Consider the following 24,040-nt stretch of genomic DNA (forward strand, 5'->3'; position numbering starts at 1 on the left):
AGCAATGAGGGAGTGAATAAAGAAGGTAAATAAATAAGGAACGAAGGAAGAAATAAAAGAGAATTATAAAAGGAAAAAAAGAAAAGGAGCTTGGAAGAAAGAAACCTTAGAGAGGAAAGAAGACGTAAAAAAACAGAATTGGAGAAAATATGAAAGGAAGAATGGAAGAAAGATGAGAGAGGAAAATGGAGAGATAAAAGGAAATAAAGGAAAGATGTAAGGAGGAAAGACGAGGAGAAAAAATATTAGGGAAAAGAACAGAAGTAAAAAATAAGAAAGGAAGTAAGAAAAGAAAAAAAAGAGAAGAAAGTAAGTTTTAACATAAGTAAAAAAAAAAAAGAATAACAGAGTGGAGGGCAGGACACGAATTAAGAGAGAGAGAGAGAGAGAGAGAGAGAGAGAGAGAGAGAGAGAGAGAGAGAGAGAGAGAGAGAGAGAGAGAGAGAGAGAACGAGCGGGACAGAGAGAGAGAACGAACGAACGAGACAGAGACAGAGACAGAGAGAGGCAGAAAGTGTGACATCGCTAACGAAGCACAAATTAAGGTCAAAAAAAGTTAATGGTTCTCGGGATGCGGGCAGGTGTGGAGGGGCGGTAATTTGGCGCAGGTGAGTTATTGGCCCACCTGGGAACCTATCGGACCCAGGAATGCTGACGAGGTTGCGGGAAAAAAGAGAGCGAAAGTGTTTGACCTCCATGCTGTGTGACCTGTGACCTTTTTAGTGACCTTGTGGAAGTGATGTGACCGGTGGAATGCGTAGGTGGAGGCTGAAGAGAAGAGGGAAGGAGAGAAGATGCTGAGGAAGAGAAGAAAGGGAGGGAGAAGGAGGAAAAAAAGATGAAAAAGAGGAGGAAGAGGAAAAAAAGAGTAAGAAAAAGAAAAAAAAGAGGAAAAGAAGAGAGAGAAGAAGAAGTAAAAAACACAAGCCCCCATCCTCTCTCTCTCTCTCTCGGTGCTGTATTGCGTTTCTTGAGAGTGTCGACGATAGAGGAGAAAGGGGGGAGGGGGAGGGAGGGAAGGGAGGAGAAAGAAAGAAGAGCAGGAGGGAAGAGGGGAGGAAGAGGTGAGAGGAAGGGGAGAGGGAGGCATGATCTTCTGTTTCTTGGAATTGATAGTAATGAAATATACTTGTCTGTCTGTCTGTCTGTCTGTCTGTCTCTTTTGGCGGTAGTGATTCTCCTTTCCCTTCTTCTTTCTCTTCCTTTTCTTTCCTTTTCTTCTTCTTCTTCTTCCTCGTCCTCTTCTTCTTCTACTTCTTTTTTTCTTCTTCTTGTTAGTCTTCCTGTTCCTGTTCCTCCTCTTTTTCTTCCTCTTCTTCTTTTCCTCTATGTCCCACTTCCTCCTCCTCTTCCTCCTTCTCTTCCTCCTCCTCCTCGTCCTTCTCTTCCTCCTCCTCCTCGTCCTTCTCTTCCTCCTCCTCATCACCACCATCACCACCAAAACAACACCACCACCACAACAATAACCACCACACCACACCACCACCAACACCACCACCAGCACAAGCGAGCTCTCAAGGGACGGGAAACAACTCGGCCGCATCGGGATATAAAATGTGCCGCAAACGCCAATAACCGAGGCCATGTATTTTTTCCCCTCGTCCTGCGGCTCCGGGCGGTAAAGAGTAGCGCCGAAGCTCCCTCCTGTTTGCTGTTCTCCCTGCTTACTGCCTTTATTCAATTTCCTCCATTTCCTCAATTTCTCTCTTTGGCAAATTCAGTTACTGCTTTTCTTCTTCTTCTTGTTTCTCTTTCTCCTTTTCTTTCTCCTCCTCTTCCTCATTATCATCATCATTATCACCACCACTATCAGTCCGATTTTCTTTCTTCTTTTCTTCTTCCACTTTCTCTTCTTCTTCCTTTCTCTCTTCTTCTTCTTCTTCGTACTTCTCCTTGTCTTCTTTTTCTTCTTTTTCTTCTTCTTCCTTTTCTTCTTCTTCTTCTTTTTCTTCTTCTTCTTCTTTTCTTTGCTTCGTTTCCTTAGTTTCTTTTCATCGTAATTTATCTTTTCCTTTCTTTCTTTTTCCTTCATTTTCTTAACTTCTCTCTACGGTAACTTCAATCACACCTTTTTTTGCTTCGTTTCCTCAGTTTCATTTCATTGCAATTTCTTTTTTTTCCTCCTTTTTCATTTATTTCCTTAAATTTTCCTTATTGTAACGTCACTTATTATCTTCTTTGCTCTTCGTTTACTCAATTTTTATGGTTCCTTTTCTTATGTTCCTCTTTTTTCTTTCCTTCTTTTCCTCAACTTCTCCTTATTGTAACTTTCCTCATCCCACTCTCTTTTCTTCATTTCTTTAACTCCTCTTCATTATATATTCCCTTCTATTCTTCTCTTTGTTCCATCAGTGTTTCTTCATGGCTAATTTCCTTATTCTGCTCCTCTTCTTTTCCCTTCATTTCCTTAACTTCTCTTCATGGTTCCTTTTCTCATCCTCTTCTTCTCCTTTTTCCTTCCTTTCCATCACCTTCTTTCCATGGTCACTTTCCTCCACCTCTTTCTCTTCTCCTCCCTTCGTTCCTTCATTTTCTCTTATTTTGTTACTTCGCTTTTAATTTTCTTTTTCTTCTTACCTTCGTTTCCTTAACTTCACTTTGTTGTAACTTCTCTTATTCTCTTTCTCCTCTCTCTCCCTTCATTTTCTTAATTTTTTATGGTTACTTTTCTTATCCTTCTCTTCTTCTTCTCTTCTCTTCCCTTTTTTTATCAATATCTCTTCATAGTTTTTCTCTTCCTCGTTTTTATCCTCTTCCTCTTTTTGTCTCATTCGTTCTCTGTCTCTCTCCCCTAATCCTCTTCTTCTCTTTTCAAACCGAGTCATCCGCCACTGGAACAATCTTCCCTCAGAAGTAGTAAATGCGAATACCATCAACTCCTTCAAATGTCGTATCGACCGTCATTTCGTTGCGTCGGGAGTAAACTGAATACCGAGGTGCTTTCATCTGCTCCCTTTCAAGTGGCTGTCGAGCAGATTAATTCACCAAAGCGGGCAACCTCGTAATGAGCCAATAGGCTTTTTGTTGCCTGTATTTCCATGTTTCCATGTTTACTTTCGTTTTCTCATTTCCTGCCATGCTTGTTTGCCTTTAGCCTCATCCACCTCTCATTCGTTTCCTTAAATTCTCTCTACCTTCATCATCTTCTCTCTTCTCTTTATTTTACTTCTTTTCGGTGAACTTTCCCTTCTACTCCCTTTCCATTTTACCCTCCATCTTCACTAACAAATAACAATAAAAAATAACAATTACAATATAACTAGACCATAAAAAATAATGGGCTCAAGATTTTTCTTCACCTGAGGGCAGCGTTTTGAAGGAGAAGAGGAGGAGGAGGAGGAGGAGGAGGAGGAGGAGCAGGAGGCACCCTATTACCTGAGGCCAGATGGAGGTAGGGAGAGGGGAGAGAAAGGGGAGGGGAGCCGAAAGAATAGGGGGAGGAGAAGGAACTGAGGAGAGAAGGGGAGAGGGTCAGAATCTCCCACGTGGGACTCCCTGGGCTTGTAAGGGGACGGGCCTCGGCTCACCTCACAAAAAAGTGTTCATCCTTTAAGCACTTCAAAACAACTACCTCTTGAGACTAACTTCCCTTCTTTTTAGTTAGAAAGTTAAATGAATTAAATACGAGGGGCCCAGAAGGTGAATTAGGGCCGTAGAAGTGGGGGAGATGGGTTGAGGAGGGAGGAGAGAGGAGGAAGGGGTACTGAAGAAAGGGTTGAGCTTGGAAAGGGAAAGAAAAAGGAAAGAGTATAGAGAAAGAGAAAGGAAGGGGTGCAGAAGAAGAGAGACAAGAAGGGGTAGGCCTACTAAGGAAAGGGTTGAGCTAGGAAATGGAAAGAAAAAAATGAGTAGTAAGGAAAGAGAGAGAAAGGGAATGGTAATGAAAAAAGGGTTGAGCTAGGAAAAGGAAAAGAAAAGGAGTAGAGAGAGAGAGAGAGGGAGGAAAGAAAGAAAGGGAAGTAAGCATGCGAGGAATTAGAGAAAGGAGAGGAAAAGGAAGGGAGAGAAAAATAGAAGAGTAAGAGTTCAAGGAAAGGGAAGGAAGGAGACGGAAGTGAGGAGGAGGAGGAGGAGGAAAAGGAGAATAGGAAAAACAGGAAGAGAGAGAGAGAGAGAGAGAGAGAGAGAGAGAGAGAGAGAGAGAGAGAGAGAGAGAGAGAGAGAGAGAGAGAGAGAGAGAGAGAGAGAGAGAGAGAGAGAGAGAGAGAGAGAGAGAGAGAGAGAGAGAGAGAGAGAGAGAGAGAGAGAGAGAGAGAGAGGAAGGAAGGAAATTGTGAACGTTAGGCGAAGGAGGAAGAAGAGGAAGAGAAGGAGGAAGAGGAGGAGGAAGAGGAAGAGGAGGAGGAGGAGGAGAACACAGAGGGAGGCTTTTCCATCATCAACACTTTGGAACACTGGCCACGCAACACACAACTTTTGCAACACTTATTCTTTCTCTAGTCTTAGTTCGCTCATTACTTTACATGCAACAATATCCATTACGTAATAGTCAGCTTCCGGAAATTTACTTATGAAACATGCTTTACTTTTTCCTCTTCTTCTTCCTCTTCGTTTTCGTCTTTCCTCTCCTCCTCTTCTTCTTCCTCTGTTATTTCTGTATATTTTTCTTCCATTTCGTTCGCTTCTTCAGATTCATTTTCTTCTTCATCTTCTTGTTCCCTCTTTCCCTCCTCCTCTTCTTCCTCCTTCCTCTCTGTTATTTATATTTATTCATCTTCCATTTCATTTGATTCTCCATTTTAATTTTCACCTTCATCTCGTTCTTCTCTCTCCTTTTCCTTCTCCTCTTCTTCTTTCTCTTCCTCCGGTATTTCTAATTTATTTTTCTTGCGTTTCATTATGTTCTTCTACTTCATCTTCCTTTTCTTCTTCATTTTCTTGTTCCCTCTTCTCTTCTCTTCCTCCTCCTCTTCCTCCCTCTCCTCCTCCTTTTCCTCCTCCAATTTCTCCTCAATTATTTACATATTTTTTCTTCCACATCATGTTCCGCGTCTTCATTTTCATCCTCATCACATTCTTCCCTCTTCTTCTCCTACTACTTTTTTCTTTTCCTGTTCCTTTTCCTCCTCCTCCTCCAACTCCTCCTCAGTATATTTATTTCTCCAGCTTCTTCATATTCATTTTCATCTTCTGCATCATCTCCTCATCCTATTTCTCTTCTATCTCCTCCTCCTCCACCTCATCAACCAGCAACACTTCCTTTTCCTCCTCCTCCTCCTCATTCCCTCGTCCTTTTCTTCCTGGGTGAAACTTTTGCCAATATTTCTTAACGACACTTTAAATCCTCTCTGAGCCGAGGTAGTGCAGCGGGAGATTCAAATTCCTGGTCGCTAATCACTCCTGCATTTTTCATAACATTATAATATTTCCTTTTTTTTTTCCTCTGATGATATTGTTACGTCGCTGCACCGCGCTCTTTCTCGACCCTAATTTTTCAAGGGAGTTCGCGTTAGAGAGTGAGAGAGAAAGAGTGCGTGTGTGAGTGTGTTTGTGTGTGTGTGACCCCTCCCCATCATCACCACCACCACCACCACTACCATCACCACCACTACCACCATCACCAACATCACCACTTCAGTCACCATTTCCAGACACCCTTTACAATACCATCACCACCACCACCACCACCACCTCAAGTGTTAATATAAAGAGAGAATAGAACATAATGAACAAGAAAATAAGAGAAAAAAAAAGAATAACAGAAAAACAATAGGAGTAAGTATGGAAAAAAATCGAAAATGCCACAAATATGAACTTGAAAGAGAACAGATAATGAGAGAGAGAGAGAGAGAGAGAGAGAGAGAGAGAGAGAGAGAGAGAGAGAGAGAGAGAGAGAGAGAGAGAGAGAGAGAGAGAGAGAGAGAGAGAGAGAGAGAGAGAGAGAGAGAGAGAGAGAGAGAGATTATGTCAGTCATGTCACTTCCTTCCGTGGGATTGATCAAAGTAGACGAGTAAAGCGTGTGCGTGCGTGTGTGCTTGTGTGTGTGTGTGTGTGTGTCTGTGTGTGTGTGTGTGTGTGTATGAACTCTCCTCTCCCCCCTCCCCCCAGCCTCCACACACAGCCCAAGCTTCTCTTTCCTTCCTTCCTTCCTTCCTTCCTTCATTCATTCATTCATTCTCTCCTCCCTTCCTTCCTTCCTTCCTTCCTTCCTCCCTTTCATCCTTTCATTCACTCAAGAGTCAAGAGCAAAACGAGATGAGTACAGGTTTTTACCACACACACACACACACACACACACACACACACACACACACACACACACACACACACACACACCTTTGCCTCTCTTAGCCGCGTGATCAGGAGGAGAGAAGGAGGGGAAAGAAGAGGAGAGAAGAGGAGGAGGAGGAGAGGCAGCCATTTAATATCTTCCATCGTTGTTTCTTTTCTCTCTTCTTGTGTTCCTGAGTTTTTACATTTTTTTTTATTTTCATGTTTTCTCTATTTTTTTTCCTTCCAGCAATCTCCTTCCGACTCATTTCTTTTCTCTCATTTTCCCGATTTTTTCCCTCTCTTTGTTGCCCATTCTCTCCATCCTTCCCTCCTTCCCTTTTCATCCCATTCAGCGTTCTCTTATTTTTTTCATACTGTTTCTCTCTTTTATTCCATTCACTTAACATTTCTCTTCCCTCTCCTTCCTCCCTTTCCCTCCTATTTTCCGCCTCGTTACCTCTCCCTTCCCTCCCTCTCTCTGTTATTACTTCCCTTCTTCATCTCTTCCCTCCTTCATCCTCTCCTCTTTCAATCTGTTATCTCTGTATCTCTCTTCCTTCATCTTTTCTTCTAACGAACGATTGAACTAATGGATGAGTGAAGGAAAGAAGGAGTGAAGGACGGAAGGAAGGAAGGAAGGGCAGGAAGGCAGCATCCCGGCGTCTTCCTGGTGGGTGTAGGATGACAAGGATCGCTGAGGACAAGGGCTCCCCCCCGCGTTCCTTCCCCTCCCCCCCGCGTTCCTTCCCCTCCCCAACCGCCAGCAGGGAGCCACACTCAGGTATCTTAATCACGCCACTAAATACACCTTATCTCGCCTTAATGCAGCGCCTGAGCCTGGCCGCGGCGAGAACAAAACTGCTGAGCCTCATGCACACCCGTGACTCATCTCCCTCCCCCCCTCCCCATCCCGCGGGCCAAGGAGCATCACGGCACGCGGCACTTGTAATCTGAGTGCCTGTGTTCAGTGCCGCCTCGCTGGTCGTTCCCCGGGGTATGTGTCGGGGTAAGCGGGCACTGCAGGCTGGCCATGGGGCGAGGGGGGGGCCGCGTCACACCCGTCGCCCCGTCACAGCCGCCTGACGAGGACCAGGGGGGCAGACGAGTCATATTGAGCCGGGTGTCGGCGGCGGCTGGCTCAGTGTTGGCCCAGCCGGCGGTGTCAGCAGTCGCGCCTCGCCGACGTCCGACGCACGCTCCTGCAACTTTGTCTGAGAGTCTTCGCGTCCCGCACCGAGGAGGCGACCCGCGCCCGCCTGGCGTGTGTGGCGGCGCCCGGCCCTTGCTGCCCCTGCCCCCGCCCCTGCTGCTGCCCCTTCTGCTACCCTTGCTTGTTCCTGCTCCCGCTGTTCCTCCTGTTGGTCCTGGGGCACACGGACACAATGACTGTTGGAGTGGCCGAGGCGCGAGGCGGCGGTCGTGTGGCGTTGTGGCGCCCGTGCCTGTGGGTCGTGGCCGCATAGACGGTGCTCGGGTGTGTGGAAGGGTGTTGCCGCACCCTAGCGAGTGTTTTGTGGCCCACGTGCGGACAGGCCCTCCGAGGCTTCCCTAGGCAGGCCACGCAGGGCATTAGCCTCATCCTCGTCCTCCTTTTCCCTCCCGGCAAGGCTTCCTCCGGCACAGAGCAGCAGCAAGGTAAGTCACCTGTCGCGAGAAAGTCCCGCTAGACACATACACACACACACGCACAAATACGCACACACACACACACACACACACACACACACACACACCAACACACGGGACTCTGCTGAGGCGAAAGGAGGGACGGTTTCTGAACGCGACAACTTCGACATATCGGTGTTACCACTGAGACTAGTAATAGTAGAAACACTACTACTACTACTAATAATAATGATGATGATGATGGTGATGATGATGACACTATCACTATTAGTACCATTATTACCACTACTATTTATGCTTCTATTACTGCTTACTACTACTTCCTCTTTTTCTATTACTCCTCCTCCTACTCCTCCTCCTCCTACTACACTACTACTACTACTACTACTACAACTACTACTACTACTACTACTACTACTACTACTACTACTACTACTACTACTACTACTACTCCTACTATTACTACTATTTCTACTCTTCCTCCTCCTCCTTCTACTACTACATCCATTACTGTTCCTTAGTCTACGCGGTGATGAGCTCCCCGTGACATACCCCTTCATCAGCTTCCCGCCACCGCCCCGCCCCGCCCCGCCCCTCATGACGACCCAAGCACCCACGACTGCCCTGCCTTCCCCCCGGAGTGAGCGTCGCCTGTCGTCGCTGTGCCGCGGCATACTAATATTCGGGTCAACATTCTCCGAGCGGTTCTCCCTGAGGATCCACTCCCCATGAATGCTCCAATGAGGGCCTGAATATTTAACAGCCGCCGAGCAAATACGCGAGAATAAAAAAACGTTATTATAATCATGTCGGGACGCGTGTGTGAGTATAGAAATAAAGGATTGAATGAGAGAGGAAATAAAAGGAGGGAGCATCACATTACAAGAGGGAAATGGACGCTGATACATCAAGGAAAAACGTTATTATAATCAAGTCAACGGTTGTGTGTGTGATAAAGGAAGAGCACATCACACAACAAAAGGGATTGGACGCAGATAAATTAAGGAAAAACGTTATTATAATCATGTCAACGCTTGTGTGTGTGTGAGTATAGAAATAAAGGATTGGATGAGAGAGGAAATAAAGGGAGGGAGCATCACACAACAAGAGGGAATTGGACGCATATATATTAAGGAAAAACGTCATTATAATCATGTCAACGCTTGTGTGTGTTGTGCATGTGTGGGTATAGAAATAAAGGATAGGGTGAGCGAGGGAATAAGGAAGAGCACATCACACAAACAAGAGGGAATTGGACGCAGATATATTAAGGAAAAACGTCATTATAATCATGTCAACGCTTGTGTGTGTTGTGTATGTGTGGGTATAGAAATAAAGGATAGGGTGAGCGAGGGAATAAGGAAGAGCACATCACACAACAAGAGGGAATTGGACGCAGATATATTAAGGAAAAACGTCATTATAATCATGTCAACGCTAGTGTGAGTATAGAAATAAAGGATCGGATGAGCGAGGGGATAGAGGAAGGGAACATCACACAACAAGAGGGAAATGGACGCAGATAAACAAATAGATGAGTGAGTGAGTAGAGAATAAAAAGACCGAGAGAGGAGATAAAATTGGAAGGTAACATCACACCACAAGAAGAGAACGCAAGAGAATAGATTAAGAAAAAGTTATTATCATGTTAGCTTTATCGTTATTATCATGTCTAAGCGTTTGTGAGTATTTAAGTAAAAGAAATAAGACTGAGAACGGGAGGGCACAGAGGAAGGCCACATCACACCACAAGGAGATAACGCAAGCGAATAAATTAAAAAAAAAACGTTATCATGTTAGTCTTATCGTTATTATCATGTCTAAGTGTTTGTGAGTATTTAAGTAAAAGAAATAAGACTGAGAACGGGAGGACACAGAGGAAGGCCACATCACACCACAAGAAGAGAACGCAAGCGAATAAATTAAAAAAAAAACGTTATCATGTTCGTCTTATCGTTATTATCATGTCTAAGTGTTTGTGAGTATTTAAGAAAAAGAAATACGATTGAGAACGGGAAGGCACAGAGGAAGGTCACATCACACCACAAGAAGAAAACGCAAGCGAATAAATAAATAAAAAAAACACGTTATTATCATGTTGGCTTTATCGTTATTATCATGTCTAAGCGTTTGTGAGTATTTAAGTAAAAGAAAGAAAATTGAGAAAGGGAGGGCACAAAGGAAGGTCACATCACACCACAGAAGATAAATAAACGTAATTACAATCAAGCGGGCGATAAAAAAACGTAATTGTAATCATGTCGAGGCGTATGTGCAGAGATGAGATACAAGAACGTCACATCACATCACAACAAGGAAGTGAACGCAGATGAATGAAAAAAAAGCATTCTTACAGTCATGTGGACGATAAAAACATGTTATTATATTAAAGTCGAGGCGTGTGTGAGTATAGAAATAAAAGATTGAGCTGAGATGCAATACAGGAACGTCACATCACATCACAAGGAAATGGACGCAGCTAAATGAAAAAAAAGGTCATTACAATCATGCGGGCGATAAAAAACAACAACAACGAAACTGTCATCTTGTCGAGGCGTTGTGAGCATGGTAATAAAAGGCTGAGCAAGGGAGGAAGTAAAGGAATGTCACATCACTTCACAGCAAGGAAATGGACGCAGATAAATAAAAAAAAGGTTATTGTAATCATAAAATCAACGTAAATGTAGTCATGTCGAGGCGTGTGTGAGTACAGAAATAAAAGGTTGAGCAAGGGAGGGAGTAAAGGAATGTCACATCACACCACAACAAAGATATGAACGCAGGTACATAAAAAAAAAAAAATTTATCAAATCAACGCGAGTAATAGTATAGACATGGCGCGTAATATGAACAGAAACAATAACCAAGGTTGAGCAAGGGAAGGAGTAAAGGAATGTCGCCTCACTTCACAGCAAGGAAATGAACGCAGGTAAATAAAAAAATGGTTATTACAATCATGCGGACGATAAAATCACCGTAATTGTAGTCATGTCGAGGCGTGTGTGAGTACAGAAATAAAAGGTTGAGCAAGGGAGAGTGGAAGATCACCTCACATCACAAGGAGAGACAAAGGAATGCACGCAGATAAATAAAAAAAGGTTATTGTAATCATAAAATCAACGTAAATGTAGTCGTGTCGAGAAAAAAATTATCAACGCGAGTAATAGTATAGACATGGCGCGTAATATGAACAGAAACAATAACCAACCAAGGATATGACGGTGGAAAGTGGGAAAGTGTTTAGGGCAACATCACCTCACATGCCACAGAGAGACAGAAGAATGCAAGAAGGTAAAATATAACATACGGGACACAACCCCGATTCATACCTGGTACACTGCTGGGTGGACAGGGGCGTAGGGTATCGGAAGGAGGAGAGTGGAAGATCACCTCACACCACAAGGAGAGACAAAGGAATGCAAGCAGATAAAAAAGATCATTATAATAATTTCAACGCTTGTGGTTGTATAGTGATAAAAGTAACAGGAAAAAAAAATATGACGGTGGAAGTGGGAAAAAGGAACATCACCTCACACCACAAGAGACACACGAAGGCAAGCAGGTAAAATATAACATAATAACCATATCGACGCGTGTGTATGTATAGTAATAATAGGAGGTAATAGGAGTAATAGGAGGAAAAATATGACCATGGAAGTAGGAAAATGGACCACCTCACACCACAACGAAGAATAAGCGAATATAAGCCGATGAAAAAAAAAAAATCATATCAACGCGCATGAATGTATATTGATAAGTATGAGGTAATATGAAAATAAAATGACCGTGGAAGAGGATGAAATTGAGACCACCACACCACAACAAGGAATAAGACGAATGCAAGCAGGTAAAATATAACATAATAACCATATCGACGCGTGTGTATGTATAGTAATAATAGGAGGTAATAGGAGTAATAGGAGGGAAAATATGACCGTGGCAGGGAGGAAATTGGAACATCACCTCACACCACAACGAAGAATAAGCGAATATAAGCCGATGAAAAAAAAAAATCGTTTCAACGCGCATGAATGTATATTTGTATGAGTAACATGAAAATAAAATGACCGTGGCAGGGAGGAAATTGAAACATCACCTCACACCACAACAAGGAATAAGCGAATATATGCAGATGAAAAAAACTTAATAATTCAAACCCGCGTGAATGTATATTAGTATGAGTAACATGAAAATAAAATGACCGTGGAAGGGATGAAATTGAGACCACCTCACACCACAACAAGGAATATGTAAAAAAAAAAAAAAAAACCCAACAACATTAAGATAAGATAGAAAAAGAACACTATATCATTTCAACGCTTGTGTTTGTATAGTAATATGAGTGACATGAAAATAAAATGACCGTGGAAGGGAGGAAATTGAAACCACCTCACACAACAAAAAGGAATATGTGAAAAAACAACAACATTAAGATAAGATAAAAAAGAACATTATATCATTTCAACGCTTGTGTTTGTATAGCAAAATGAATAAAAAAAAAATGACCGTGGGAGGGAGGAAATCAAAACATCACCTCATACTGCAATTAACAAACGCACAATGAAAAAAAAAAGCTATCACCACGCCGCCGGGATTATGAAAAAAAATTAAACCAACGACAGAGGAAAACAGAAAGGTCCCTACACACTATACAAAAAAGCAGACCCAGACACAACAACACTCACAACATTATAACCTTGCCGACGTGATAATGATGAAAAAAAGTGACCCTACAATAGACTAAAACAGAAAGGTCACGCCACACACACACACACACACACACACACACACACACACGCACACACACACACACACATGCACACAAAATAAAAAAAAAGCAGTCATTATTACCATACCGTTTCGCGTGTGTGTGTATGAACAGCCACGGTCAGTAACACGGAAATAAACACACAAACACAAAAAGAGAACAAACATCGACATCATATATAGTCAAATACTGGCGCATGTGTGTGTGTTTGTTGGTAATATGGAAAAAAATATGGAAAAATGAAAAAAAAAGCTAAATGGAATACAAACAATATGATAAAAGATAGATAAGAGGAAGTAAAAATAAAATATCAAAGCGCATTATAACAAGCGAACAAAAAAATATGGAAAAATGAAAAAAAAACGCTAAATGGTATACAAACAATATGATAAAAGATAGATAAGAGGAAGTAAAAATAAAACATAAAAATGCATTATAACAAGAAAAAAAAATCATGTACGTTGGTAATATTTTAAAAAATATGGAAAAAAATGAAACAAAAGCGAAACGATTCATGAGTAATATGCAAATAGAAAAGAGGAAGTAAAAATAAAACACCAAAGCGCATTATAACAAGAAAACAAAAAATAATAATAATCATGTACGTTGGTAATAGGTAAAAAATATGGAAAAGAATGAAACAAAAGACGAAACGATACATGAGTAATATGCAAATAGAAAAGAGGAAGTAAAAGGAGATAAAAGCACCAAAACACATTTTAACAAGCGAACAAAAAATAATATCCATGTATATGTTTTGGTAAATTCGAAAAAAATATGGAAAAGAATGAAACAAAAGGGAAACGATACACAAACAACATGATAACAGACAGAAAAAGGCAAGTAAAATGACGAATTACAACACACCTTAAAAAACAAAACATAAAAAGAAAGTATAATCAAACGAACGCTTTTTTTCATATATATGTTTTGGCGAGTGATATAATATGAAAACAGGGAGAACAAAGGGAGTAAAAATAATAGACCACAACACAGCATAAAATCAAACAAATAGAAAAAAGCAATAATAGTCAAATGAACGCTTTTTAATTTGTTACGGAGAACAATATGACAGACAAAGAGACAAAAAGATTAGACCAAAGAAGAGAAATCACAGAGAAATAGAAATATAGTTAAAATATAAGAAATTAAAAAGATCACCGTTGAAACTGCACTAAATTTTTATTATGCGTGTTTTGGAGAATAATATGAAACAAAGAGACAAATCATTAGACCAAGGAAGACGAACTAAAGCAAAAATAGAAACAGTTAGAATCAGAAGTAGTTAATGCGGTCACAACTGAAACCACAACAAAATCTTTTTTATGCATTATCTGGCGGGTAATAAAGAAAAAAACAGTAAAAACAAATAAACAAAGAGTAGCAATAAAAAAAAAAAAAATACAAACGGTTGCAAAGATCACACTTCTAATCACACCTTTCTTACGCATATTACAATGACTAATAACAAAAAAAAAGAAGTAAGTAAAACAAAACCTAGCATCACGAGCAGCCAAGTGGACAGTCCGGATGCTTCATATTTAATCACTTCAAGGAAAAAAAAGTAAAGGGAACTCTCTCATACATACCAACACGCAATATAAAAGGAAATACCAACTAGCTGATAAAAAGGAGAGGGGAGGAGAGGAGAGGAGAGGACGTGAAGGAAGAGAAGGTAGAGAGGAGAGGAGAGGAATAGACGAAGAGATATAAAATAGTGGAGAGGAGATAAGACAAGAGGAGATTAGAGTAGGGAAGAGAGGGTGGAAGAATTAGAAGATAGGAAGAGAGGAAAACATAAAAACGAAAAGGAGAGGAGGAGAGGAGAGGAGGAAAGAGAGGATGGAAGAATTAGAAGATAGGAAGAGAGGAAAACATAAAAACGAAAAGGAGAGGAGGAGAGGAGAGGAGTAAAGAGAGGGTGGAAGAATTAGAAGATAGGAAGAGAGGAAAACATAAAAACGAAAAGGAGAGGAGGAGAGGAGAGGAGGAAAGAGAGGGTGGAAGAATTAGAAGATAGGAAAAGAGGAAAACATAAAAAAGGAGAAGGAGAGGAAAAGAGAAGTGACTGAAGTGAGGGAGGAGAGACAGGGTAGAAACGGACGAAGACAGAAAAAGGAGAGGAAGAGAGGAAAATGGAGGAGGAGGAGGTGGAAGAAAGAGAGAATAGGAACAGACGAAGACAGGATAGGAGAGAAGAGGAGAAGAAAGGAGAGGAATGAGAGAAAAGAAAAAGACGAAGACAAAAAAAGAAGAGAATTGGAAAGGAGAGAAAAGCAGAGGAGAGGACAAGGTGAGAGAGGAAGAGGTTAGGAACAAATGAAAACAAAAAAAAAGAAGAGGAGAAAAGAGGAGAGGAGAGGAGAGGGAGAGGAGGGTAGAGAAGTGATGGTGGGAGAAGAAGATAGGAGGAAACGAAGACAGATTTCATTACTATTCATGGAAAGTTTGTCAGCGTAAGATATAGGGGTGAGGAGGGGAGGATGTTTTCAACGGGCAAAAACACGGAGAGAGGAAAGTGTTCGTGTTTAGTGCCTGAGGAGGAGGAGGAGGAGGAGGAGGTAGAGAGAAAGAAAAAGGAGGATAAAAGAGGAGTTAAAAAAATCGAAGAAGAACATCAGATATAAAAGAAGAAAAGGGGAAATTAGAAAAAAAGTGTTCGTGATTAGTGAGTGAAGAGGAGGAGGAGGAGGAGGAGGAGGAGGAGGAGGTAGAGAGAAAGAAAAAGGAGGATAAAAGAGGAGTTAAAAAAATCGAAGAACATCAGATATAAAAGAAGAAAAGGGGAAATTAGAAAAAAAAGTGTTCGTGATTAGTGAGTCAAGAGGAGGAGGAGAAGGGAGAGAAAAAGAATAAGGAGGATAAAAGAGAAGTTAAAAAATAGAAGAGGAGCATCAGATATAAAAGAAGAAAAGGGGAACTTAGAAAAAAAGTGTTCGTGATTAGTGAGTGGAGAGAAGAAGGAGGAGGAGGAGGAGGCGGGAGAAAGAAAGAAAAAGAAGCATATAATAGGAGTTGAAAATAGAAGAGGAGCAGTGGGAATAAAAAAAAAGAGGAAATTGAAAGAAAAAAAAGATAAGAAGAGTTGCAAAAAATAAGAGAAGCATCGAAAATAAAAGAAAAAAGAGGAAAACGATAAAAAAAGCCCATAAGAGAGAAATCAGAAGAAAAGAAGACTGAGAAAAGAGAAAAGGGAAGAGGAAAAGCGATTAAAAATGAAAGCAAAAAGTGAAGTGGAGTAAAAATAGAAGACAATAACAGGAAAAAAGAGGAAAGAATAAGTGGAAAAGAGAACACAAGAGGTTAAGAGGTAAGTGAGGGAGAAGAGGAGAGAAAAAAAGGAAAAGAGTGAAGGAGGAGGAGGAGGAGGAGGAGGAGGAGGAGGAGGAGGATAGGCGTGACTAACGAAGTGATGAGTTAGGGCTGGACAGTAAGGGCGGCTGTGAATGGTGATAAGGGCAAAAAAAAAAGTTCCCAGCACTAAAAATAGGATGACAACGACGCAACATGAAGGAGGAGAAGACGGAGGAGGAGGAGGAGGGAAGAGGGAGAGAAGGAAGAAGAGGAAGGAGAATAATATAAAAAGAGGTATGAAACTGACGATGACGATGAGGAATAAGAGGAGGAGGAGGAACATGAGAAGGAAGAGGAGGAGAAGGAGGAGGAGAAGAAGAGGGGGAGGAGGAAGAAGAGGAAGGAGAATAATATAAAAAAGAGGTATGAAACTGACGATGACGATGAGGAATAAGAGGAGGAGGAGGAACATGAAAAGGAAGAGGAGGAGGAGGAGAAGAGGGGAGGAGGAAGAAGAGGAAGGAGAATAATATAAAAAGAGGTATGAAACTGACGATGACGATGAGGAATAAGAGGAGGAGGAGGAACATGAGAAGGAAGAGGAGGAGGAGGAGGAGGAGGAGGAGGAGGAGGAGGAGGAGGAGGAAAGGGAGGACAAGAAGACGAAGGAGGAGTGAAGAAGATGAGGAAGAGGAGTATGAGTAGGAGGAGAAGGAGGATTAATAAAATAAAACGAGAAAGAAACATGTTAAGGAGCAAGAAGAGTAGAAGGAGGAGGATAAAAAAAGAAAAGAAACTGACCATGAGGAGGAGAAAGATGGATTAATAAAAGAGAATGAGGAGGAACAAGAGAAGGAAGAGGAAGAAGAAGAGGAGGAAGAAGAGGAAGAGGAGGAGCAGCGTGAAGCACTCCACACCAGTAATCTGAAAGGCAACAGATCCAACCCGATAAATTTGACGCAGATTCTCGCAAATATATCACGAGAAACGGAAGTGATGCCACAACGCGGAGGGCGACGGAGGGGAGCACTGGAGGAGGGAGAGGGTAGGAGGGAGGCAAAGGAAGGGAAGGAGGAGAGGGCAGAGAGGGTGACAAGGAGGGAATTTAAAGAGAGGTAAAAAGTGATGGTTAAAGACGAAAGGAGAGAAATAACTAGGAGAAGGAAAAAAAGGTGGTGAGGAAGGAGAAGGAGGAAGGAAGGGAAAAGATAGGAAGAGAAGGTGCAGGATAGAATATAGGAAGGAAAAGAGAGGAGGCAAGAAAAGAGAAGGAAGGAAGAAGAGAAGGAAAGGGTAGGAAAAGAAGGTGCAGGATGGAATATTGAAAGGAAAAGAGAGGAGGTAAGAGAAGATAAGGAAGGAAGAACAGAAGGAAAGGATAGGAATAGAAGATGAAGGATGGAATATAGGAAGGAAAAGAGAGGAGACAAGAGAAGAGAAGGAAGGAAGAAGAGAAGGAAAAGGTAGGAAGAGAAGGTGCAGGAGAGGATAAAGGAAGGAAAAGAGAGTAGGCAAGGGAAGACAAGGAAGGAAAGAAAGAAGAAAATATAATGAACAGATGAGGACATAAAAGAATGAAGTAAAAATTTGTAAGAAGAGAAATACAGACGAAAAAGAAAAGGTGAAGGGAAGAAGTGGAGAAGGAAAGAGAGGTTAGAGGAGAAAAATATAGAAGGGAAGAGAAAGTGAGTTTATGAGAAGAGAAATACAGATGATAAAGAAAAGGTAGAGGAAAGCAGTGGAGAAGGAAAGAGAGGTTAGAGGAGAAAAATAAAGAAGGGAAGAGAAGAAAGTTTATGAGAAGAGAAAAAAACAGATGAAAAGGTGAAGGGAAGGAAGGTTTGAGAAGGAAAAGTTGTTGATGAAGAGAAAATAAAAATAAAAAAGAAGATACAGAACAGGTAAAAGAAGAATGAAAAGGTGAAGGGAAGGAAGATTTGAGAAGGAAAAGTTGAAGATGAAGAGAAAATAAAAATAAAAAGAGAAGGAAAAGGTAAAAGCAGAAGGAGTAGCAGGAGGAAAGGAAGGTTAAGAAGGACTGAGAAGGAGAGACGAGGCAATTTACGAGGGAGGAAAGAAAGATGATAAGTGGAGAAAGCGATGATGAAGGGAGGAAGGGGAAAAGGAGAGAGATATACCGAGGGAGCGAGGAAGGACGAAACAGATAAGGCAGTGAATAACGAAACCAGAAAAAAGACAGAGAGATAAGAAATAAAAGGAACGAAAGAAACCCTGGAAACGGAAGACCGGGAAAAATACGAGGAGGAGAAGAGATAAAGAGACAAAAGAGAGACATAGAGAGGAATATAAGTTAAAAGAGGAAGGAAAAATATGGAAGAGCAAACTGCAAGACTCAAGATATATTGTCGTAATGATGGATTTTTCTTTTTTTTACTTAGCCGTTATCTGCACACACACACACACACACACGCACACACACACACACACACACACACACACACACACACACACACACACACACACACACACGCGTCCCGCACACACTAATTATGCGACTCATTGCCCAACACACACACACACACACACACACACACACACACACACACACACACACACACACACACACACAAGGTAAGCACAGCACCCTGCCTTGCCCAATTACCTGTTTCGTACCTGTCACGCGGGGAGAATATGCCCTGAAGGTATACGGATCTCTCTCTCTTTTCTTCCATTATTCGTGTTACTTATTTTCTCCCTCAACTATAATGTGATTTTTTCGTAACTTCCATCAGAAAACTTTAAGCAATTGTAGGCAGTCCAAATTTCACACTCGATTTTCTTCACATTTTCTCTTTACAAATTACTATCAGACGTCGTGGCGCCGAACAAAGCCTATCAGTGTTTACCATCAATATTGTTCACTCTTAAAGTTGCTAATATTCTGTTTTTCCCGGTTTCCTTATGCTTGTTATTGGGTGATTGTGATTTTATGTTTTTCGTTTTTATTATTATTGAAAGTTTGTTGTTTTCCTTTTTTTGTGAAGAAGAGGGAGAAGAGGAAGAAGGGGAGGAGAATAATATAAAAGAGGTAAGAAACTGAGGATGACGATGAGGAATAAGAGGAGGAGGAGGAACATGAGAAGGAAGAGGAGGAGGAGGAGGAGGAGGAGGAGAGGGTGAAACGTCAATTTAGCTTCGTAGATGAATATGAATAGGGAGATTTTTTTGTATTTTGTGAATTTGTTCTTTTTTCACCCGACGATTTACAATAAGACAGATTTGGTACGGTGCTGTGGGATCCAATGTTATTTTTTGGTGCAATGGGATCCAATTCGCTGTTATTTTTATTCCAACCTTATTCAAGACGTGAGCCTGACACACTGCCTGCCCATATAAGTGTTGGGTCGTGATTTTCATACAAAGTGCCTCTTGAACCTTCTCCAATACCATCCAGAGAGATTGTAAGATTTTTTTCTGAATTTATTTCACGAGAAGAATACCTACTACAACTACTACTACTACTACTACTACTACTACTACTATTACTACTACTACTATTGTTTCTTTATTTTCCTTTTCTTTATTTATATTTGTCTCCCTTCTCATTCTTCCCATTTTGTTTTCTAGTTTCTCCTTTCTTAATAAACCTCATCCTCTTTCTACTATTATTGTTACTTTTTCTCCTTTTTATGCCAATATTTCTTTCTCTTCCTCCTAATTCTTCCCATTTCTTTCATATCATTCTCTGTTTTCTCCTTCCTAAAAAAAACTCATCCTCTTCAACCTCTTCTACTACTACTACTACTACTACTACTACAAGCACTTCGACCACTACACTCACACTACACGTCTTCCTACCACTGCAAACACAGCTTCAGTCACGGTCCTCTCTAGCACCCTTACCTGTATCTGCTGTCCCTTCCCCTCACCTTCCCTCACCTCCCTCCCTCACGCGCACACACCTGTCCGTTCGTGCAGGTGATGTTCGCGTTAATTCTTGGGTCTGGCGCTTCCCGAGTGCGTGTAGCGAGTGTTCCTACCTGTGTTTACTCAGGTGCTCGCTGCCCCCACACACCTGAGCGAAAGCGAGAGCGAGAGATTGAAAGTGAGAGTAAGACCGAGAGCGAGAGAGAGTGTGTGTGTGTGTGTGTGTGTGTGTGTGTGTGTGTGTGAGAGAGAGAGAGAGAGAGAGAGAGAGAGAGAGAGAGAGAGAGAGAGAGAGAGAGAGAGAGAGAGAGAGAGAGAGAGAGAGAGAGAGAGAGAGAGAGAGAGAGAGAGAGAGAGAGAGAGAGAGAGAGAGAGAGAGAGAGAGAGAGAGAGAGAGAGAGAGAGAGAGAGAGAGAGAGAGAGAGAGAGAGAGAGAAAGACTCGAAGCTTCCCAAACAATGTATCGAAGAAGGTTCTCACTTTTCATGTTGTGTGTGTGTGTTTGTTTTTTTGTTTGGTGTGTGTGTGTGTGTGTGTGTGTGTGTGTGTGTGTGTGTGTGTGTGTGTGTGTGTGTGTTGAATCAAGGTAAAAGGAAAGGTAATATGATGCCTTTGAGCGATCAAAAATCCATTACTTGGGGAAAAAAATTGTGATGTGAATGTAAAGAGACAGAGGGGAGAACGAGAATACAGGTCCAGTCATTTGTTAACAAAGGTAGTGACGGCAATAATCAGTCAATCAAGGGGGGCATACGCCGGGGGGAGCGTCGCCTCGCCCACCATGCGACGCCAAGTCTGGGGGTCCCTCAGGGCGAGTCAACATTTTTTTTTACAACAAAAGAGTCGGCTCAAGGGGAACAAAAAGAGTGTAGAAAAAAGCCCGCTACTCGCCGCTCTCACAACAGACAAAAGTAAAGCGTGGACAAAAGAGAGGACAATTTCGGGTGGAGAGGTGTCTTGATACACTCTTCTTGAAAGAGGTCAAATCATAGGCAGGAGGAAATACAGACGAAGGAAGGCTGTTCCAGAGTTTACCAGTGTAAGGGATGAAAGAATGGAGATGCTGGTTAACTCTTGCATAAGGGGTTTGGACAGTATAGGGATGAGCTAGAGTAGAAAGTCGAGTGCAGCGGGGTAGTGGGAAGGGGGGGGTGGTCATGCAGTTAGCAATTAAGTTCAGAAGAGCAGTCAGTATGAAAATATCGATAGAAGATAGAACGAGAAGGAACCTCGAGGAAGCTGATTTAGTGAGAGAGATGTGAAGTTTCCAGTTGAGATTTTGAGTAAAGGATAGACCGAGGATATTTAGTGTAGAAGGTGACAGCTGAGTGTTGTCGAAGAATAGGGGACAGGTGTTTGGAAGATTGTGTCGAGTTGATAGGTGAAGAAATTGAGTTTTTGAGACGTTGAAGGACACAAGGTTCCTTCCACCCCAATCGGAAATGATAGTAAGGTCTGAGGTTAAGCGTTCTGCAGCCTCCAGCCTGGAATGGTATAGTTCCTGTTGGGTTGGCCTTCTGTCAAAAGAAGTTGAGTAATGCAGAGTAGAGTCATCGGCGTAAGAATGGATAGGACAGTTCGTTTTGGAAAGATCATCAACGAACAACAGAAAGAGAGTGGGAGATAGGACAGAGCCCTGAGGAACACCACTGTAAATAGGTTTAGAAGAACAGTGACCGTCTACCACAGCAGTGACAGATTGGTCAGAGAGGAAACTGGAGATAAAGATACAGATAGAAGGATAGAGACCGTAGGAGGGTAGGTTGGAAAGCAAAGATTTGAGCCAGACCCTATCAAGGGCTTTTGATATGTCTAACACAACAGCAAAAGTTTCACCGAAAAGACTAAGAGAAGATGACCAAGAGTTAGTTAGGAAAGCAAGAAGATCACCAGTAGAACGCCGCTTGCGGAACCCATCCTGGCGATCAGAAAGAAGGTCAGAAGTGGATAGATGCTTAAGAAACTTCCGGTTAAGGATTGATTCAAAAGCTTTATATAGACAAGAAAGTAAAGCTATAGGACGGTAGTTTGAGGGATTGAAACGGCACAGGCTGTATGAAGGCGTACTTCCAGCAGAAAGGAAAGGTAGATGTTGACAGGCAGAGGCGAAAGAGTTTGACCAGGCAGGGTGACAGCACGGAAGCACAGTTTATAAGAACAATAGGAGGCACTCCATCAGGTTCATAAGCTTCTGAGGGTTGAGGCCAGAGAGGGCATATAAAACATCATTGCAGGTCCCCTTCCCATCCTGAGTACCTCCTGGCAGGATCTATCGAATTGCTCAAACCACGAACTCCGTGGGCGTCCCCTTGGCCTCCTCCACTCAGGATTGTCTTACAGAGACAACCAAATGAGTAGGATCAGCTTCAGGGTAACGTGCCACGTGCCCGTATAGCCGGAGTTGGCGTTAACGGACTATGCAGGTAATATATGTCGAATCAGTCTCACGGAGCATTCGCCGGTTTGACACAAAGTCATTACAGCGATATCCCATGATTCTGCGTAGACATTTATTACCAAAGGTATCAATCTGCCTTTCCAAGACCCCATTTAATGTCCAAGTTTTAAAACCAAAGAGTAAGACAGGGAGCACAAGGGACTTGAAGATCCGGATTTTTGTCCTTCTGCACAGGCATCGACAACGCCACACATTCGTGTTGAGCGAGTCCATAACACCGTGGCCCAAGCCCACGGCAATGGACAATGGGTAATAGGAAATAAGAAAAGTAGGTGGGTAATTGGTTTTCAAGCAGAAATGAGAATGAGAAATAATGAAACTAATAACAACATCGTTAATGAGAAGACGGAAAAGAGAAAGTAACGAAGAGGTAGTAGGGAGGAAAGTGAGGATTAGGAACTACTGCAGGTAATGACGTGTATAGAATGTGAAAGGAAGGTTAGCAAAAGGAATAACGAAACTAATAATAACAATGGAAAGGTAAAGGTGCACGCAGTCAATGAGAGAGAAAATGGAGAAAGAAAATGAGAAAGTAAGTTAGAGGTAATATGGAAGCGCGTACGAAGAACTACCCTAAATAATGACGTGTATAGAAAGTGAGAGGAAGGTGGCAAGATGAATAACAAACCTAATAATAACGCGGAGGTGTACGCACGAGGTTAATGAGGAAGACGGTGGAGGTGGAAAGCGACGAAGAGACGGCGTAACGAAGTCAATAATAACGAAAGGATAACTGAATGAACCTGAGTGAGATGAAACGATGAATACTGACACGCTAACTCAGTACTAAAACACGACGTCATACCAGTAATATAAGGGAAGGATAATAATATGGCCAGGAAAAGATGGCTGAATAGAAATGAAAGAAGGAATGAAACGGAATGATGGAGATGGCAACTAAGGAAAGGCATGAATAGAGAAAGGAATATAATAAAGGAAGGGTAAGGAAAGGTAAATAGAGGAAACAAAACTGGAGAAAAAGGGGAAAAAAGATGAGAAGCAAAGGGCATAAAGGGCAACAGAAAACGAGGTAGAAGACAGAATTAAGAAAGATACACGAAGTAAACAAAGAAAATAATGTGAAGCTAAAATATGTAAATGAAGATATAAGCAATTTAAACTAATGAAGGATATGAACTGAACGAAACTAATGATAATATATAAAAGGTGAACGTAAGAGAGAGAGAGAGAGAGAGAGAGAGAGAGAGAGAGAGAGAGAGAGAGAGAGAGAGAGAGAGAGAGAGAGAGAGAGAGAGAGAACGGGAGGGGAGGAAGAGGAGGAGGAGCTAATAAAGAGATGTGGAGAAGGAAAAAACAAACAGACATACAGTTCATTAGACTAACAAGAAGAAACGGTGCTTGGAAATAACATACAATAAGCTGCTAAAGTAGAGGATGAGGGACACAAAGAACATAACCAAAATAATGAGGTGAGGAGCAGTAAGGAAGAAAAAATGTTAATAAAGACGATGAAGACAGATTAAAGAAAATGAAGACAGATTTGAGAATGAAGGAAGGAGCAGCAATGATTAAAACGGAATAATGTAGTTGATGCAGAGAATAATGAGGAAACAAGTGTTAATAGCACAAAGACTGATAGACACGAAGAGAAAAATGAGGAAATAAAAAAAAGTAATAAATGAGAGCAAACGACACGGGAGAGAGGAGGATTTAATGTTGCAAAGACAAACAAACGATTCAACGCGATTAGGAGAAGCATAAAACTGGAGGGAGGAAGATAAAACGAAGACAAACACTGAATTAGGGATAAAAATAGCAATAAAACAGTTTA

General features: G+C 41.8%; 1 protein-coding gene across 1 annotated transcript in view; it reads left to right on the forward strand.

Annotated features, from left to right (window-relative positions):
* Positions 1-6,322: 6,322 nt before the first annotated feature.
* Positions 6,323-24,040, forward strand: part of LOC126993789 (uncharacterized) — a 151,259-nt gene continuing 133,541 nt past the window's right edge. Inside the window, exon 1 of the mRNA XM_050852950.1 lies at positions 6,323-7,849. The gene's annotated coding sequence lies outside the window, so the exon portion shown is untranslated. The remainder of the gene's footprint in view (positions 7,850-24,040) is intronic.

This window comes from Eriocheir sinensis, chromosome 7, assembly GCF_024679095.1.
Source record: "Eriocheir sinensis breed Jianghai 21 chromosome 7, ASM2467909v1, whole genome shotgun sequence".
NCBI lineage: Eukaryota > Metazoa > Arthropoda > Malacostraca > Decapoda > Varunidae > Eriocheir > Eriocheir sinensis.